This window comes from Macaca mulatta, chromosome 10 (assembly GCF_049350105.2).
Source record: "Macaca mulatta isolate MMU2019108-1 chromosome 10, T2T-MMU8v2.0, whole genome shotgun sequence".
Lineage (NCBI taxonomy): Eukaryota > Metazoa > Chordata > Mammalia > Primates > Cercopithecidae > Macaca > Macaca mulatta.
The window spans coordinates 27,537,374-27,556,402 of record NC_133415.1 but is presented as its reverse complement, the minus strand read 5'-3'; the positions used below and the strand labels follow the sequence as shown (position 1 = coordinate 27,556,402).

Genomic DNA, 19,029 nt, shown 5'->3' with positions numbered 1-19,029 from the left:
CTGGAGATGGGAGGTATTTCAGCAATCGGTAGGGCTGGCCTTCTCCAGAAGTCCTGGGCAGAAGAGAGCTGGCCATCAGTCTCCATGAAATACAGATAAACTTTTTCCACTATGGATCTTCCCAGACTTTCTGACACCTCTCCTCTAAGTGAATATTAAGGAAGGAGAGAATCATTTGAACCCAGAATCTAAAAGGATGTCCCACGACTTAATTTGAACACAATGCCCAGTGTGTTATATCAGAGAAAAAACAAGCCAAAGAAGTCAACATTTCAGGGTCTGAACCATGTAATACCCCCAAATCAACACAAAATAAACACCTAACCCCAATCCTGGAGCCGCAAAGCTCCTATAAGAAAAGTGGGAGTCTGTATCTCAGCAAAACTTGTATCTCTACACGCAGTTTGCAAAAAAGAAAGAAAACAAAAGCAAAAATTATCTATGGCAAGAAACCCTTAGACCATGCAATTGATTTCGCAATACTTTTTCTTATTTTTTGTTCTTTTTGGATGGGACACTAAAATCACTGCTAACAAACGTGAATACAAACACATGGGACTATACATCATTTCAGAGCGTACGCATGGGGAAGAGGAACAATGAACCATTAAAGAAATCATCCTACAGATTGAGAGAAAGTTCAGCAGAATCTTACCTGTGAAAGGGGTTGTTATCTAACATGCATGAGAAACTAACACTACTCTAACTGGGAAAATGAACAAAACCTAATACCCAAGCTAAAACTGGGCAAGGATCCTGAACAGGCACATCTGAAAAGAAAACACGAAATTCACTGACAGGTCAAAGAGAAGCTGCTCAACTTCACTAATCCTCACACAAATGTCTAAGTACGAACCATGCTCAGATGTGTCTCACTCTAATTAGAACGAAACTTACCAAAAACAACAGAAAACCCATACGTTCACAGGCAGTGGCCAATGCAGAACACCAGAAAAAGACACTTTTATACACTATCGGTGGCAATGTACATTACTATACACATGAAGCGAAACAGTTGAAGGTGTCTTACACATTTTATAACTATCCGTTCACCTAGCAATCCCACCACTGGAGATACACAGAAACCACATAGAATCTGTTACGTTGAGAAGATATCGGCCTTCCTATGGCAACTGAAGCACTATTCACAATGGCGAAGGTATTCAATTCACCTACCTGTTCATGCACAGATAAAGGGATAAAGAAACTGCAGTACACAATGGAATCCTCTTCGGCCACAGAAATTCATGAAACCATGTCATCTGCAGCAACGTGCAGAACTCTGGAGGACATGACCTTCAACGAAATGAGTCAGGCAGAGAAAGCCAAACACGGCATGATTTCATGCATGTGAGAATGAGATCAACTTCCTCTCTAAACGACTTTATCCCCTAGAAGTAGAAAGTTCCACAGTGGTGAAGAGAGGCTGTGGGTTGGGAAGTCCTGGCAGGGATTGGGAAAGGGACACAATGTTACTCTCAGATGACAGGAATAAATTCAGCTATTTTACTCCACAGCAGGTGTCCAGAGTTAACAGTATCCTACCATATTTTCCAAAAAAGACTGAAAAGAAGCATTCTGAATATTGCAACCATAGAGAACTAACAAATAACAACTACACAAGGTAACAGAGACAGTCAATGCCTTGCTTTCATCATTACACAAGGTACATACGCATGGATCAAAATGTCCCACTCTACTCTTTAGTTGTAAACCTTTACTATAGAGCAAATTGGTTTTAAGCACATAGAAAGAAACAATGCTGAAGTATATGTGAGACCAGGAAATTCCCACATCTAATACACTAAAGAGCCACCACACAACACAAGAAATTACCAACAGAGTAGACAGACAACACACAGGATGAGAGAAAATGTTCCCGAACTATGCATCTGACCAAGGCCTAATATCCAGAATCTACCTGAAAGACCTTACAGAAATCAATTAGCAAAACCCCCCAAATAACTCATCAATAGGCACCGGATATAAACACACACTTCTCAAAAGATAATGTAAAAGCAAGCAACGAATGTGAAAACATGCTAAACCTAATTATCAGAGAAATACAAATCAAAAGCACAATGAGCTATCATCTCACACTGGTCAGAATGGCAATTACACAGTTAAAAAAAAAAAAAAAAGGACAAGAACGAGGCAGCAGAGAAAGGGGACACTGGTCCACTTTTGGTGAAAATGCAAAGTAGTTCAGACACCATAGAAAGCACTTCAAAGATTGCTCAAAGAACTTAAACCAGAACTACCATCTGACACAGCAAGCCCACCACTGGGGTATACACAAAGGAAAATAAATCCTTCTGTCCAAAACACACATGCACACAAACGGTCTTGGCGGCACTCTTTACAAGGGCAAACACGTGAAATCAACCTAGGTATCTATCAACAGTGGATCAGAAAAGGAAAATGGGGTACATATATACACCACAAAAAACTAGGCAGCTTTAAAAAAAAAAAGACGCAAATCATGTCCTTGGCAGCAACATGAAAGGAGCTGGAGGCCATTATCTAAAGAGAAATAAGGAAAAAACAGAACACCAAATGCTACATGTTCTCACTTCTAAGGTGGAGCTAACATTGAAAACACCCTACCATAAAAGTGAAAACAACAGACACTGCTGACTATAAGACAACAAAGGAAGAAGGGATGGAGTATGGGCTATAGACCTACCTGGTGGGTCCACCACTCCCTGCGTGATAAGCTCTCTGGGACCCCAAGTCTTAGTATCAGGCAATATACCAAAGGCAGCAACTAATCTGCCTTTGTACCTTTTAGTCTATAATAAACGTAGAAATTATGTTAAAAAATACAAACTTAGCAGCTAAAACAATGAATGAAAAACACAAACTTATAATTATCCAAACAAGCTTTTATTGGCATAAACTAAGGAAGTGCTCAGAATAGGTAAACCAAATACTCAACCCCAATGTACATATAGTGAACACATTTTTCAAAAGAACACCAAAAAGGCAGAATGGGCAAAAGACCGCCTGTTCAGTAGATGATTTTCAGCAAACTGAATATTCACATACAAAACACTGAAATGGGACCCTTATGTCATGCAAAACAAAAATCAATGCAAAATACATTAAAGACCTAAAACTGAATTCTGAAACCACTACAAGAAAACCCCTACAAGAAAACATACGGTGAGCACGTATTTTAGAAAACAAATCCATGCAAGTAAGCTGCTAAAGGTATTTAAAACACAGTAAAACAAAGCAAACACTCTAAGAAAACACCCATAGACAATGTAATGCCTTGCCATTTTCATGGAAAAACTGGGGACCCGGTTCCACAGAACAGTGGAACAGATTAGAAGACCCAGATATAAACCTGCACACCTGAAACCATCTGATATTGAAAAAAAACAACAAAAAAAAGCAATGGAGAAAGGACTGCCTATCAGTAAGTGGTGCTGGGATAAGTGGCTAGCTAGATGCAGAAGAAATAACACTGGGCCCCTGTGTCTCACCATGTACAGAAAGCAACTCAAAATGAATCAAAGATTGAAATGCCAAACCCCAGGCCGGGAGCGGTGGCTCATGCCTGGAATCCAAGCACTCTGGGAGGCCGAGGTGGGCAGATGACTAGAGGTCAGAGAGTTCGAGACCATCCTGGCTGACATGGTGAAACCCTGTCTCTACTAAAAAAACAAAACTTAGCCGTAAATGGTGGCACATACCTGTACTCCCAGCTACTCGGGAGACTGAGGCAGGAGAATCACTTCAACCCGGAAGGTGGAGGGTACAGTGAGCCGAGATGTCTTCATTGCATTCCAGCCTGTACAACAGAGCGAGACTCAGTCTCTCAATAGATAAATACATAAAAATTCAAGCCCTGAAACTATGAGAAAATCTTGTGTGAGAATCTAGCAAATACCATTCTCAACAGAGGCTTTGGCAAAGCATTTAAATGTCAACTCCCCAAAAGCAATTACTGATAAATGGGACCTAATACACAAAAAAGCTGCTGCACAGAACAAGAAACAACCAACAGAGTCAACACACAGCCTATAGAATGAGGGAAAATATTCCACAACTACGCATGTGAAAAACATCTAAAACCAGGATTTATCGTAAAGACCTTCAACAAATAAAATCAGAAAAAAAAAACCCAAATTATAAACGGACAAGGGACATGAACACACACTTAAAAGGAGGTGTACCAGTAACCAATGAGAATGAAAAGATGTTCAATCTCACTGATCATCAGAGAAACGCACATCAAAAACATACTGCGATACCACGTCGCACTAGTCAGAATGGCAATTATGACACATGGTCCACAACAACAGAGGCTGGTGGAGCAGACTAGCAAAGAAATGCAGGTCCACTGTTGGGGGAACTGCAAACTAGTTCAGACACCCTGGAGAGCAGTGTGGACATTTCTGAAAGAACTTAAAAGAGAATTACCACCCAACGCTTCAACCCCACTCCTAAGTATCTACCCAAAGGAAAACCCTTCCATCGAAAACACGCATGCACTCGTATGTTCACGGAAGTACTACTCGCAATGGTAAAGACATGGAATCAGCCTGGGTGCCCATCACCAGTGGATCAGAGAAAGGAAATGTGGTACATACACACTACGGAACACTAGCACAGCCATAAAACGCAAATCCATGCCCTTACCAGAAACCTGGACAGAACCATAGGCCATTATGCCAAAAGGCAAGAACAGAAAACCACAATTTTCAAAACAGCTACAAAGGTCAGTTGTGAATATTCTCTCCACAGAGAAATCATAAGTCTGGAGCTCACAGAGATGCCAGACACTGCGACTTCATGATGATGCTACGTTTACACAGATCAATCCGCGCCTTGCACTCGCTGGTTATACACATAGACTATACGACAATGAAACTGCTGTCCCATCTTGGTAACATTCATTCTCACCAGAGACAGATGCTATCTCAGTGTGGTTTTGATTGACTTCTCGTGAGGATCAGTAATGTTGATTCAGAATCTTTAACCTGTGCATCCATCTCAGGTCTTCAGGTCCTTTGCCCAGTCTTACACAACAAATTGAAACAAGTTCACAATAACCTGGCAAACATCACTAACCACAAGCAAAATGTAAATCAAAACCACACTTAGACACCATCTCATTCTAATTGGAATGAGTGTTACAAAAGAAGACAAAAAACATTGAAAGAAACGGAAATGCTGGTGTGTTTCCAGAGAGAGAGAGAGACTCTTCTCCACAGTTCGTGAGAAGGTTAAACTAGCACACACGATACAGAAACCACCTGGAGGTTCCTCTAAACCTTAAAAGATTCCAACTACCACTTCAACCAGCAATTCTACTACTAGGAATACACTCAAAGTCATTGAAATCAGGACACCAAACATAGATCTACCCACCCATGTGGATTCCAGCACTGTTCCCAAGAGCCAGTGTAAGCATCAACCTACCTGCTTATCCACAGACGAAGGGAGAAAGAAGCTGCTCCACATGTACACACCGGGATACTTTTCAGACAGAAAACCACAATGACATCATATCGTGGGGAACCACAGGGTTGCACCTGGAGGAGATGATGGTAAATTAAATGAGCAAAGGGGGAGAGAAACAAACCTTGAGTCATCTCACACATGCAGAAGCTGAGAAACTATATCAAAGACCTGGAGAGCACAATATTGGTTTCCAGGGATTGGGGGAAAAGATGGGTAATGGGCAGGGATTATAAAAGGGTACAAAGTTACACATAAATTAGAAGAAGAAAATTCTGTTGTTTTATTCCAGTGCAGGGTGACCAGGGTTAACAGTATCAGCACATCACTTTCAAAGCAGCTTGAAAGGAGAATACTGAAAGGGTCCCACCATAAAGGAATAAATAATGGGAAAAGGTATCAGAAACACTAAGCACCCTGATTTCATCATTTCACAATGTATGCATGGACCATAATGCCCCACTCTACCCTCTCATTGTATTGTTCCTTTACTATGCAACACATTTGTTACAAGAAATAGAAACAGGTGATGCTAATATTCATGTGGGACCATGAAGCACCCTGAGTTTCATCCTCTGCAATCCTGAGACATCCAGACTACATTGGACACATCACACTTCCTGATTTCAAATTTCATGGAAAAGCTAGGGACCGGCCTCCACACAGAGTAGTGGAACACAAGGCAGGACCAAGAAGTAAACCCACACGCTGAAAACTATCTGATCTAACACAGAATCCACCAAAGTAAGAAAAGAAAAAAGGACACCCTATTCAATCAATGGTGTTGAAATAAGTGGCTAGCCATGTGCAGAAGAGTAACACTAGGCCCCTACCTCTCACCAGACACAAAGAGGAACTCAAGATGAATGAAAAATTTCAACGGAAAACCTCTCAGACTATTAAAATCTTATGAGAAAACTTGTGAAATATCCTTCTCCACATAGGCTTTGGCAAAACATTTAGATGGCTAAGTCCTGAAGAGTAACGGCAACAAAAACAGAAATTGACACGTCAGACCGAATACCTGAAAGAGCTGCTGCACAGCAAAAGAAACTACCAACAGAGTTAACAGTGTACACAAAGGGAGAACACGGTCCCAAACTGTGCATCTGCACAACATCTAATATGCAGAATCTACAAGGCCCATCAACAAGTCAACTAGGGAATATCCCATTAATAAACAGACAAGAGATGCAAACACACACTTCTTAAAAGTCAATGTACAAGCAACCAACATGTAGGAAAACATGCTCAAACTCACTATCAGAGAGCTGCCAATCAAAAACATTACAAGACGTTGTAATCCCATGGAGGTCACAATGGTGAGGACCACGCAGACGAGGAACACATGCTGGCGAGGCAGCCGAGGAAACGAAACGCTGGTACGCTTTCGGGGAGGGGAGGGGATTAAAACTAGTACAGACACCATTGAAAGCAGATTGGGGATTTCTCAAAGAGCTGAAAACAGAACTGCCATCTCACCCAGAAAGCCCTCTCCTGTGCATCTACCCAAAGGAAAATCAATCCTCCTATCCAAAAGACACAGGCACTCGTTATGTTCATAGCAGTATTATTCACAATGTCAAAGACATGGAATCAACCTACCCATCAACAGTGGATGAGAGGCCGGCACAGTGGCTCACACCTGTAATTCTAGCACTTTGGGAAGCTGAGGCAGGAGGATCGCTTCAGTCCAGAATTTCAGACCAGCCTGAGCAAAATGGTGAAATCCCATGTCTCCGATAATACAAAAATAAGCAGGATGTGGTGGCGGGCACCTGTAGTCCTATCTAATCCGGAGGTTGAGGTGAGAGGATCACCTGAGAACAGAAGGTGGAAACTGCAGATCACTGTCATAAGTGAACTAAGGCCCCGAAAGAAAACCAAATGCCACATGTTCTCACTTATAAGCGGGAGCTAAACTGTGAATGAACTCAAACATAAAGAAGAGAACAACAGACACCTGGAATGACCAACAGACCAATAAAAACACAGGGGAGAGGGACCGTGTGCTGAAGACCCACCCCGTGGGCCCTCTGCTCACTGCCTGGGTTACGGGGTTGTTGGGACCCCTAATCTCAGCGTGATGCAATCAATAGATGTAACTAACTTGCATGTGTACCCTTTAAACTATAACAATAAGAGTACATGGCATTAAAAGAAAAATCCACGGTTACAACCAAAGACAATGCAAGGCTTGGTTCCGTGTGTGTGCGCACGCGCTCATGCACGCACACGCACATTCGTGTGTTTAATGGAACTGGGGTGTTGAACACAAAAATCACTGCTAACATATGCAATTATAGCCATATGAGACTAAGGACACTTTGCAACTTCTACACGGAAAAGAAAACAATGAAACAAACAAACAAAAAAGGCATCCTACACACTGGGAGAAACTATAAAATATCCTACCCCTGAAAGAGGTTCTTATCTAACACGAACAATAAACTGTTATGACTAAGTGAAAAACAACAACAACAACAACGACAAATATGCAAGGTAAAAGGATCTAAACAGACCTGAGTGAAAAGGCGGCAGGAAATTGACTCACAGGTGACAATTTCTCAATATCGCTAATCCTCACAAAAATGTGAATCAAAACCATACTTGGCTACCATCAAATTCCACCTAGAATGAGTATTACAAAAGACAAAAATCAAAATTGTTGAAGGCAGTGGTCAGTGTAGACTTGTAAAAAAAAAAAATCTTCTACACTCTTTGTGGAATGAAAATTACCATACACACTACAAAAAACTTTTGGAAGTTCCTTTAAAAAGTAAAAGATAGGCCAGGCACGATGGCTCACACCTGTAATCTCAGCACTTTGGGAGGCTGAGGCAGGTGGATCACCTGAGGTCAGGAGTTTGAGACCAGCCTCACCAACATGGTGAAATCCCATCTCTACTAAAAGTACAAAAATTAGCTAGACGTGGTGGCGGGTGCCTGTATTCCCAGCCACTCGGGAGACTCAGGCAGCAGAATCGCTTGAACACAGGAGGCAGAGGTTGCACTGAGCCGAAATTGCGCCACTGCACTCCAGCCTGGGTGACAAGAGCAACACTCTGTCTCTAAAAAAAAAAAAAAAAAAAAGGTAAAAGTACAACCATCACGCCAGCTAACAATTCCAACACTGGGTACATGTTTAGAGAAGATGAAATCCCTGTGTTATCTGCCTCTTCATGTGTCCTGAAGCCCTAGTCACAACAGCTAAGATGTGAAATCAACCTACCTGTCTATACACAGATGAAGGGATAAAGGAACCACAGTATATATACACAAGGAAACACACTTCAGCTGTAACACTTCAGGAAATCATGTCATCTGCAACCACTTGGAGAAACCTGGAAGACAATTAGGTGAAATGAAACGAGTCTGCTAGGGAGAGACCCACGCTGCATGACATCAGGCATATGGAATCCACAAAACATTGTCTCCCAGAAGCGGAACTTCCAATAGGGGTTACTAGAGGCTGGGGAGAGCAGGGAGGTGCAGCAGGGATTGGTAATAGGTACAGAGTGATGCTCTGATATGAGGAATCCATTCTGGTGTTCTATTGCACAGCAGGGTGACTAGGTGACTAGGGTCAACAGAATCTAGAAAAATTTTTGAAAATCAGCTGGAAAATACAGTTCTGAATATTCTCTCCACAGAGAAATAATAATGATGGAAGGTCACAGAGATGCCAGATATGATGATTTGATCATGATACTACATATACATATCTCAGAATGTCCCTTGCACCCTTGGGTTGTGTGTGCACACACACACACATCTATAGAAACAAAACTGCCATCAAATGTTGGTAGTACTCAATCTAACTGGAGTGAGATGAAATCTTGAGTGGGATTTTCACTTATGCTTTTGTGTGAATCAGCGATGGTGAGTATCTTCTCTTTGACCTGTGCATCAACCTCATGTCTTCAGGTCCTCTGCCCAGTACTACACAACAAATTAAAACAAATTCAGAATAACGTAGCAAGTACCACTTATCACACACACACAAAAATCAAAAACACACTCAAGATTCCATCTCACTCTACATGCGATGGATGCTACAAGAAAAATGGTGAAACACATTAAAACACAAAGCAAGGTGTGGATTTCCAGAGGAGGAACCTGTCTCCACAGTTGGTGTGAAATGGTCAACTAGTATGCACACTAAAGAAACCACCTGGATGTACCTTGAAATCCTAAAACTACAACTACCGTTTTCTCCAGTAATTCTATTCGTAGGTATATATGCAGAGCACATGACCAGGACATGCAAAAGATGATCTGTCATCCCAGGTGGAATTCAGCCCTAGGCACAAAAGCCAAGGTAAGAAATCAGCCTCCCTGTCCATTCACAGATGAAGGGATGAAGAATCTCTAGTACACAGACACAATGGAATACTTCTGGGCCATCAACATTAATGGAATCCTATCATTTCCATGATAGGATTGCACCTGGAGTGCAACATGACTACACCTGCAGATGTTCTGTTCAATCAAATCAGAAATGCAGACAAAGACCAAGCCTGCATGTTCTTACTCGTGTGGGAGCTGAAAAACGCAACTCACTGAAGGTGAAAGTATAGCAGTGGTCACTACAGACTAGGTGGAGGAGACGACATCAAGGATTGGCAACAGGTACACAGAGAGTTACGGGAGAGGAGAACATTCTGGTATTCCACTCCAAAGCAGGGCGATGACACTTAACAACATGGTCGTGCCGTTTTCAAAACAGCTACCAAGGAGGATATTGAATATTCACACATCAAAGATATCAAACCTACACCTGGTCACAAGCCTGGGAAACTCCCTGATTTTATCCATACTCAAGGTATACAAACAAGTATCACAATGTCCCAATGCATCCCTAATTCTGGACATGAAGTATGAAACAAATGTTTAAAGGAATGTGAAGGATACACGGCTAAAATTTCACATGGAATTACCAAACACCCACAGATCCTGAATATGCAAAGCAATCCTAGGGAATACAAGCTCAATTGGAGGCCTCACACTCCCCAATTGCAAATTACATGTAAAACCTCCACTCACCAAAGACTACAGTAGTGGCATAAAAATGAATCCATGAACCTAGGGACATAAGAGAACCTAAACGCACGCCTGTACGCAGTCAACACATTTTCTTCAAAGGAACTCCTAGAAGATGCAATGAGGCTGGGTGCTGTGCTTCACACCTGTACTCCCAGCACTTTGGGACACCAAGTCGGGCAGATCACTTGAGGTCAGGAGTTTCACACTAGCTTGGCGAAAATGGTGAAATCTCATCTCTAGTAAAAATACAAAAACTACTAGTCAGGTGTGGTGGCGCACAGCAGCAATCCCAGCCACTTGGGAAGATGAGGCAGGAGAATCGCTCGAAGCAAGGAGGCAGGTGTTGCAGAGAGCTGAGACCTCGCCACTGCACTCCAGCGTGGGCGACAGCATGAGTGGGACTGTGTTCCGAAGGGAAAAAAGATGAGATGAGGAGTCAGCAGTCTGTTCAATTGAGTAGTCTGAAATGACTGGATAGCCACATCCAAAACAATGAAATAAGACCTTGATGTTATACAATAACAAACATAAACTCAAAATACATTAAACACTAAACACAAGACGTAAAAGCGTAAAACTGCTACATGAAAACACAGAGTGAGCTTATGTTTAGGAAATCCTGAATCTAAGCTCGCAGGATGTAAAAGCAAACAACAGAAAAAAACAAAAACAGAAAAAAAATCCACTTCCAACAATCGAAGTGAAAAATCCGGGTATCTGGGAAAACAAGGCAGTGGTGTGGCAAGAAGGGAGCTCCAGGCATAGGAACCTGCAGCTTGAGAGGGGAAGGGACCTGCCCAAAGCCACTTGGCAAGACAGTGACCCATGACACCAGGAAGGCTGTGCAAACCACTTCCTGCAACTGGCATCTCATTGCAGACACACCCCACTGTCAGGTCCAGAAAGCTGACCACACTGAGTTCCAGGAATCACCCAGAAAGCCTCGTGCCCTGAGTGGGCCATGGCGGGGCAGAGCAGGGTGGTGGGCGCGTGGGGGCCCGATATCCTGAACTGCAGTCATGACGCTGACAATAAGCGAGCAATGCAGATGGGTCCAGATGCAAGCCGTGCCTGGCCCATACTCCAGAACTGCTGGAACAACATCTCAGGGACCCCTGGGAGCCAGAAACCCAATAATTATCCAGGACGTTTTGTGTCCCCTGCTGTCCTGCACCAAGGAGACACTTGGTAAACTGGCTAACTGAAACTGACTTCTAATCCAAGCAGCATAGCATTTGAGGCAATATTAGGATCACAGAATCTTAACTGCTTGGTCTCTGATCTTCCAGCATCCCAGAAAGGTCAGCTTAACATACCTTCCCCAATGGGGAGCTCACTACCTTCAAAGACAGCAGGACTGTAGTTGGTTGGCGAGTTCTTCCAAACCTTAAATGCGAATTTGCCTCTTTGTAACACCTGCTGCAGGTGGGCCTGGCCTCAGATCCTGCCCACTGTCTAAGGTCACAGAGCAGAGATGCAGGAGCCACCCCAGATCCTCTACCTGGCCACAGCCTCTCTGAGCCACAAAGACCCACTGAAGGGATTTTAGAAGGAAGACTTCAGCTCAATGAAAGGGCTGGTGCCACTCAGTTGTGATAGAGGGAGGTCAGCACAGGCCAACTGTGGGCATGGACAGAGCTCCTGTGCCCCCAGAGCCTGGCCAACACCCCCAGTGCCATTTGCAGCATTATTCCAGCACCCACCTTTCATGTGACGACACGGGCTGGAGCACGGCCAAGTGCATGGGTCCTTCAGAACTGTCAGCTTGTGAATGCCTGGGAGCACCCAGCCACAGGGCTGGCCTGGCACTTGGTGGATCAAGTCTGACTACCAAACCCAGAGGCAGGATGGCAGAGGCATGGGCCCTAGAGTCTCTGGGTTCAAAATCAACCCCAACCACTGATAGTGTGGGTATCACAGCAGCCTTTCCCTTCCTGGCCTCAGTCTCCTACCTGAAGAGCAGGGATGACTAGAACAGTTGCTGGGTGGATTCCCTGAGATGGCCACGTGCAGACTGTAGGAGGCACCTGCTACTTTCGAGGCCTCACAGGGTCTCACCAGGCTCTGACACCAGGCTGTAGGAGCTTCTCTCCTTTCCTGATGAGCAGCTCAGAGCAGGGGCCCAAAGGGCGACCTTCCTGGCCACCCTGTCCTCCCTGCCCAAGGCATCCTCCACAGGTAGGATTTATCACATCACCTCCTAATTATCTGCAGTGCCTCAAAACTCCAACGAGAGGTTGGGGGTGGAAGGAGACTGTCCATGTCTCAGCCCCGACGCTATCCCACAGCCTGGTCTCCAGGAGAGCCAACCCGCTCCTGTCTCAAGGCCTCCCTGGTGATGCCCAAGACCACCTGTTCACACACAGGCCCCCGTGACTTCACTGATGCCAAAACTGCCCAGCACTTTCCACGCATGCCATGCTCTCATCTGGACTTTTGGGGACCTCCCTCTGCCTCGTAGCAGCACCTTCCCAACCTCCCTCGCTTCTTGGATGCTGGGCTCAGGAATGCTCTCGCTGATGAGTCTGCGCCCTGCATCCTGACTGGTCCTGTCCAACTGCTCCTGCCTCTATACCCCACTCCCAGCCTCGCCTGACCCCCAGTCCCCAGGGTCCACCCCTCTCACCTGGAGACTCCCAATCACAGGTCCCAACCCCCCTGCTGTTTCCCTACTACAGCCCTGGCAATCCGCATGCAAATCTAAGCACACCCCTCCCCCACTGAAAAAAAACAAAAAACAAAAACACTCCGGAGGCCCCCCTTATCCTACCCTGCTGATACGCACGTTGTTTTTTGTTTTGTGGTTTTTTTGAATGGGTCAGCTGGATATGAACCATCCTTTCCTGTTGCTCCTTCCTGGTCTTTGGGACTTTACACTGACTCCACTATCATGGAGGCACTCTTCAGACACCAATCACAGTGCCACCTCCTCCTCAAGCCCTCCAGCACTGCATCCCACTCTGCAGGCCGGCTGCTACTGCTGCCTCCTCCACAGTATCCACAGTGCCCAGCAGTCTTCACTGAATGGATGGATGCCAGCTGTCAGGTGGCTAGCTGTTTTTAGTAATACACATCTTCTAGGACTTTACACTGAATCTACCTAGCCACCTGACAGCTGGCAACACTAATCTTGTAATCCCAGGACTATGGGAGGACAAGGTGGGTGGATCACTTGAGACCAGGAGTTTAAGACCAGCCTGGGCAACAAAGTGAGACCCTGTCTTTAATTTTTTAATTTTTTTTAAAGGCCAAAGAGGACAGGAATTGGGGAGCTTCATGTGGAGGCTGACAGGAAGGGATCAAGAACTCATCCATGGCCAGGCGCACTGGCTCATGTCTATAATCCCAACACTTCGGGAAGGCAAGGTAGGTGGATGGCTTGAGCCCAGGAGTTCACCACCGGCCTGGGCAATATAGACAGACCCCATCTCTATCAAAAAAAAAAAAATTAGCTGGGCATGATGGCACATGCTTGTGGTCCTAGCTACTTGGGAGGCTGAGGGGGACGATCACTTGAGCACAGGAGGCAAAGGCTGCAGTGAGCTCAGATAGTGCCACTGAACTCCAGCCTGGGCAACAAAAAAACCCAACTCATTCACATGTCCAACTCTACCAGGACAGAAACTTCTGTACTTGGGAGTCTTCCAGTCTTCACCTTATATTATATCTTCATCTGACTGTTTATTTGTAACCTTTATTTATCTATTTTTTTGTGATCCGCCCACCTCAGCTTCCCAAACTGCTGGGATTACAGGCGTGAGCCACTGGGTCCGGCCTGTTTTTTAAAATAATATTTTATTATTTAAAATAACCCTTCATTGAGGTATAATTGAAACACAATCAAGTGGACATTCCAAGCATTACTGGATTTAAGTGCGCAATATGATACATTCTGCCACATGTATACATCCATGAAGCCACCATCACAATCAAGATAGTAAACGTACCTGTCACCCCCAATGTTTCCTCATGCCTCTTGGTAATCCCTCCCTCCTGTCTCTCCCTGCCCACCGCCATCCAAAAGCAACCATTGATGTACTTTGTTTCCATAGTTTGCATTTTATAGATTTTGGGATATGTAAAATATACTTTGTGTGTGTGTGTGTGTGTGTGTGTGTGTGTGGTGGAGTCTCACTCTGTCATCCACACTGGGGTAGAGTCTCAGCTCACTGCAACCTCCACCTCCCAGACTGTAGCTCTTCTCATGCTTCAGCCTCCGAGGTACCTGGGACTACAGGCGCATGCCACCCTACCCAGCTAATTTTTGTATCTTTAGTAGAGATGGGGTTTCACCGTGTTGGCCAGGTTAGTCTTAAACTCCTGACCTCAAGTTATCTGCCCACCTCAGCCTCCCAAAGTGTTGGGATTACTGCTAGGCACCATGCCCGGCCCAAGTACTCTTTTCTAAATGGCTTTTCACTTAGCATAATTATTTTGAGACTCACTCACGTGTATCAGTAGTTCCTTTTTATTGCGGAGTATTCTGCAGGACGGTGTGCCACAATTTATTCATTCATCTGCGGATGGACGTTTGAGTTGTTTCCAGTTTTGGGCTATTACAAATAAAGCTGCTATGAAAACTCATGTATAGGTTTTTGCATGCACATATATTTCCTTTTCTCTTGGGTAAATACCTAGGAGTGGAATGTGGGGATCATAAGGTAGATGCATTTTTTTGTTTGTTTTTCGTTTTTGAGATGAAGTCTCGCTCTGTCGTCCAGGCTGGAGTGCGGTGGCCGGATCTCAGCTCACTGCAAGCTCCGCCTCCCGGGTTTATGCCATTCTCCTGCCTCAGCCTCCAGAGTAGCTGGGACTATAGGCGCCCGCCACCTCGCCCGGCTAGTTTTTTTGTATTTTTTAGTAGAGGCGGGGTTTCACAGTGTTAGCCGAGATGGTCTCGATCTCCTGACCTTGTGATCCGCCCGTCTCGGCCTCCCAAAGTGCTGGGATTACAGGCTTGAGCCACCGCGCCCGGCCGGTAGATGCATGTTTAATGTTTTAAGAAACTGTCAAACTGCTTTCCAAAGTGGTGGTGCAGTTTTACATCCCCATCAGCAGTGTTTGAGAGTTCCTGTTGCTTTACATGTTCAATAGCTCGTAGCATGGTCAGGTTTTTAAACATTAGCCATTCTTCTGTGTGTGTAGCAGTATCTCTGTGGCTTTAATTTTGGCATTTCCCTAATGACTAATGATGTTGAACATCTTTTCGTGTGTGTCTTTGCCATCTGTATCTTAAGTATGTTCAAGTTTTTTCCTCATGTTTTATTATTGAGTTTTGCAAATTCTTTTCTTTTTTGAGATGGAGTTTCACTCTTGTTGCCCAGACTGCAGTGCAATGGGGCGCTCTTGGCTCTCTGCAACCTCCGCCTCCCAGGTTCAACCAATTCTGCCTCAGCCTTCCAGAGTAGCTGCGACTACAGGCATACACCACCACTTATACACTGTTGGTGTGACTGTAAATTCGTTCAGCCATGGTGGGAAGCACTCTGAAAATTTTTCAAAGAACTTACAGAAGAACTACCATTCAACCCAGCAATCCCATGACTGGTGATATCTGCAAAGGAAGATACATCATTCTTAAAAAAAAAAAAAAAAAGTCACCTGCACCTGTATGTTCATCACAGCACTGTTCACAAGAGCACAGACATGGAATCAACCTAGATGCTCATTAGCGGTGGATGGATAAAGAAAATGTGGTACATGCACACTATGGGATACTACTCAGCCATAAAAGCGAATGAAATTATGTCCATTGCAGTATCACGGATACAGCTGGAGGCCATATCTAAAGCACATTAAGCAGAAACAGAAAACCAAATATCACATGTTCTCACTTACAAGTGGGAGGTAAGCTCTGGGTACACATGGACATCAAGATGGAACAACAGACACTGGGGACAACCACAGAGGGGAGAGAGGGGTGAGCGCTGAAAACCTACATATGGGGTCCTATCTCGGTGCTGGGGATCATTCATACTCTAAACCTTAGCATTGCACAATATACCCATGTAACAAACCTGCACATGTACCCCTTGAATCTAAAGTGAATGTTTTTTTTTAAAATCTCATGGGATTCATTAGAGGAATTAAAAGAGGCTGAGTCCATCCATGTACCATTCAAAATCCAAGAGTGGCTCACAAATGCTCTGGTCTTAGAGCTTCATTATGGGTTTTGTGATACAACACAAACAGGCAGAAGGGAACTGCATTCAATGTACTTGAAACGAACAGTCACATATAAAACAATACCATTTGTAGCCAGGCATGGTGGCTCACGTCTGTAATCTCAGCAGCACTGTGGGAGGCTGAGGAGTCCGGCAGATCATTTGAGGTCAGGAGTTTACATTCCCACCGACAGTGTTTGAGGGTTCCCCTTTCTCCACATCCTCACCAGTATTCATTATTGCCTGCCTTTTTGACAAACAACTATTTTAACTGGGGTGAGATGATATCTCATTGTGGTTTTGATTTGTGTTTCTCTGATGATTAGTGACGTTGACATGCCACCGTGCCCTCGGCTGGCCACAGCTCAATTATACATCTAACATTCACGTGGCTCAAAGAGTCCCTATGAAGCCAATAGGGCCATTGGTATCATGTAGAAGGATACAAGACACGAAACACCGTGTGCCAGCAGACTGGTATCGTGCCTGTGTCTTTAGCAGGAGTCCTCATGGCTGTGCACACGTCAGTCCAGGGGCTATTCTTTGGATCCTGCTCCCCAAGTGACACCTAAGGTGCAAAGGAACAAGGTCACATGGGAGGGCACAGGGCTACCCGGCTTAAAAGCCTGTGTCTCAAAAAGGAACTGAGATTTCTTTTAACAGTCCCATCGTCAAAGTTTTCAAGGGTCCCAGCAAGGGACATGCCTAGTTACAAATACCACTGCACTCAGGGAAACCCAAAGTATGGTTTACCTCTTGATTTTTTCTCCAAAGTAAACCACCAAAAAGTTGACCATAGACTTCAAAACATGTATAACAGCAAAGTCCAACTGATGGCAGACTTCCACAATTGCAATTACTCTTCTCTAACTCTAGACGCCCCCATTGTTTACAATTCATTCATAGCTCTCCCAATTCAGATAATGATGACCAACTACGGGATGTTTTTATTTGTAGTCTGGTAACCCAACACAGATGACATTCCGCCTTTTCCAGGTTTCCAAGGGAACTGGCTCAGAAAGTTAACCCAAGTTCACATTTATTTCTACAGAAAGATAAAAAAACTTTTGTTACTTTATTCATGCATATGCAATACAAGGGTCAGTGGACTTTCTGAGACACCTTCAACCTCACTGACAAAATTTCAACAGCTGTGACAAACCTTAACGTCAAACAAAGACTGCTTTATAACAGCAGAACTGCTATCACATCTGTCAGCTGGATCTGCCACGGGCTTTTCTGTGTCGTATCAACTGCTTCCCCATGTCTCTGAGTTGTTGAAAGTATCCCAGCCCCAAACACATTTGTTTTTCTTTCTTTTTTCACTTTTTTGAGATGGAGTCTCACTCTGTCCCCCAGTCTGGAGAGCAGTGGCGCAATCTCAGCCCACTGCAGCCTCCGTCTCTACCTCCCGAGTTCAAGCAATTCTGCATCAGCCTCCAGAGTAGCTAGGGCTACAGGCGTGTGCCACCACATCCAGTTAATTTTTGTATTTTCAGTAGAGACGGGGTTTCACCATGTTGGCCAGAGTGGTCTCGAACTCCTGACCTCAGCTGATCCACCTGCCTTGGCCTCCCAAAGTGCTCGGATCACAGGTGTGAGCCACTGCGCCCGACAGGAAAACACATTTCCAGTTCATGCATACATATGCCAGGTGGGATGAACCGGCCCCGGGGCCCCCGACGGTGCTCATGCATAGAGCAGGGTGATCCCCAGGCCCCAAGATGGCATGCTTGGATGCTGGCAGCAGGTGATCTGGCCTATTGTTAGGCCCCCTGCTGGTGCAAGCACAAACCAGAAGTGGCAGGCAGGGCAGGTCTATCCCCTGGTCCCTAGATGGAGTACTTGTGCATTTGTGAGGTGGAGGATCTCTGGGAGGGGTCAGCCTGTCCTTAGGCCCTGTGGGAGCCTGCATGGACACAGGTTGTGGTTCGTGGGTTGGGGTGATCCCCTGAATGTCATCCTTGGGCACCAGGGACAGGTGGGCTGGGTCTCTTCTCAGTTCTCCCTATGATAGGTGTCTGTACCCATGGCAACAAGTGGGCAGAGCAATTTCCAGGCTCCCGGGTGGTTTGCTTGGGTGGCAGTGGTGGTGACTGGTTGTGAGTGGGGTGAGTCTGCATTCAATAGTCAACTCAGAAATCCCAGACACCGTTTTCCATGCCAACTGACCTGCCCATCACCCAGAAAGGCACTGGACACTGTGCCATGTGGCTGGCCCAGCACTGGGAAACATGGGAGGCAGGAAACATGGGAGGCAGGAAGTCTGGGCCCTGCCCTGGGGAGGGAGAAGAATGAGACACAGGCAGTGGTCATTGACCAGAAGAGATGGAATGAGCAGAGGATG

General features: G+C 45.0%; 2 pseudogenes across 2 annotated transcripts in view; one reads left to right on the top strand and one right to left on the bottom strand.

The window, feature by feature from the left end:
* Positions 1-19,029, top strand: part of LOC100424995 (beta-glucuronidase-like) — a 433,296-nt pseudogene that overhangs the window by 295,246 nt on the left and 119,021 nt on the right. The gene's annotated exons all lie outside the window — the stretch shown is intronic.
* Positions 1-19,029, bottom strand: part of LOC106995581 (phosphatidylinositol 3,4,5-trisphosphate 3-phosphatase and dual-specificity protein phosphatase PTEN pseudogene) — a 176,427-nt pseudogene that overhangs the window by 116,693 nt on the left and 40,705 nt on the right. The window lies entirely within an intron of this gene.